Source organism: Oncorhynchus mykiss, chromosome 17 (genome assembly GCF_013265735.2).
Source record: "Oncorhynchus mykiss isolate Arlee chromosome 17, USDA_OmykA_1.1, whole genome shotgun sequence".
Taxonomy (NCBI): domain Eukaryota; kingdom Metazoa; phylum Chordata; class Actinopteri; order Salmoniformes; family Salmonidae; genus Oncorhynchus; species Oncorhynchus mykiss.
In genome coordinates this window covers 58344214-58345963 of record NC_048581.1, presented here as the reverse complement: position 1 = coordinate 58345963, position 1750 = coordinate 58344214, and the positions used below count along the sequence as shown (strand labels likewise).

Sequence of the window (1750 nt, the reverse complement as noted above, 5' to 3'; positions counted from 1 at the left end):
CACAGTATTTAATGTTTCAAGCTTTTATATACATAGTAAACCGTCGCCTATTGGATTATAGACTATGACAACTACCCGACATCGGATGGAAATAAAATTATACAGTTTTTGGTTAATATTGTGTCTTGAATGTCGGTGAAAGATTAGGCTACAGTGTGCATATAGAGCTGTGCGTTTATGACTATGGAGAGTAATAGTTATTGGTTACGCGTATTTTGCGTAGTCGCACTATTGTCATGTTTCCTTTTTCATTATGATTCTATATACTCATGTTTCACATAAGATTTAAAAAAAAAATACGACTCCGGTGGGACTCGAACCCACAACCTTTGAATCACTTCGATCCTTAACCTAGAAGTCCAATGCGCTATCCATTGCGCCACGGAGCCGCTGGGTACACGTTGAGAAGTTTGAAATACAAACGGCAGCCTCGAATGATGCACTTTTTTGTATACGTCATTCTCTCATGTTTAGAGCAGTTTTAAAATATGAACAATATTTGAATTAAAATCCAATGTCTCTAAACACATCAAACGCTTTATTGTATTTGTTTTCAAAATAGACCACAGTAGGCTAAGATTACTCAAGCTGTAGCCTACAACTCAAGTTTTGGTCATATATTAAATTTAACACAACTGTTACACCACTCCAGCACTCAGTAGCCTATACTTGATTACATATTTGGAATGTGTTGCTCTTTCTTTACAATATTGTAGTTAAGAAACCCTATGAAACGCTACCTCCCTGACAACAGTGAGTCAATGAAATGTCTGGTTGCGACAACCAATCATATCGTCGTCTGCAACTACGATTTGCACTCATCAACCAATCAGAACGCCAGTGCAACCATGTTATAACCAATTGACCAATGAGAACAGAGCTATATAATTGTAAGGAACGAGACGATGCGCGTCTCTCCTCTCATTCAACTTGCAAGTAAGCATTTCATTGCACTGTTAACATCCAGCTGTATCCTGTGTACATGACCTATAGTAAACTAATGAGCGATATCATCACCATTGATAAGGGCTGGCCAGTCGAGGTTACTCTACCAATAAGTATTTGTAGCGGATTCTGGGGTCGTGTTCTACTCAACATGACACACTCGCCAACCCGACATCGAATCCCGTAACGGCCTGTATTTAGCTTAGAATCGTTCATTTTTATGCTTTCTTAATTTTCTTAGTCTGAGAATCTGACAGCAGAAAACCCATCGTGTTTATTCCGTCTATCCCCGCTCATCTCATGCCGTAAATCTGTCATCATCCATAGTCTCTTTTTGTCAAACCACTCACCCTTATCAGGATTTGAACTGTATTCAGAAGGTTGGGCTAAAAGTTCTCACATCTGTAATCCAATACACAAGATAAAGAGCTTAATCTATTAATTTAAGACCAGGTTTAAAAACCGTAATATTGGGCAAGTTGTTTTGATTCTTCAATTCAACCTATTTCCTTGATTTATAGACAATTTACCCTTCGCTAAGCCCCGCCCCCGTGGTTACTGTTGTAACCTTGGACAACAAATTCTCCAATTTCCAATTCTAACCACTGTCGAAATCCCCTCACAATGATCTCAAACTGTTTTTTTATTACACAATTAAATGAACTATACCTTGCTAATCGGGAGACTCTCAGGTATGTTGTGGTGGACTAGCATTACAAATTCTTCATGGGAACCTGGTAAAAGGATGGTTGTAAGTGTGGCAAGCCACAAGTCGTATTCTGATGTCAACAGCAGATTCATTTTA

The 1750-nt window shown here is 38.6% G+C and overlaps 1 non-coding gene across 1 annotated transcript; it reads right to left on the bottom strand.

Annotated features, from left to right (window-relative positions):
- Positions 1–299: 299 nt before the first annotated feature.
- trnar-ucu lies at positions 300–389 on the bottom strand. Its single transcript is given in 2 exon segments — positions 300–335; positions 353–389. It is a non-coding gene; the product is annotated as a tRNA-Arg (tRNA).
- Positions 390–1750: the final 1361 nt, after the last annotated feature.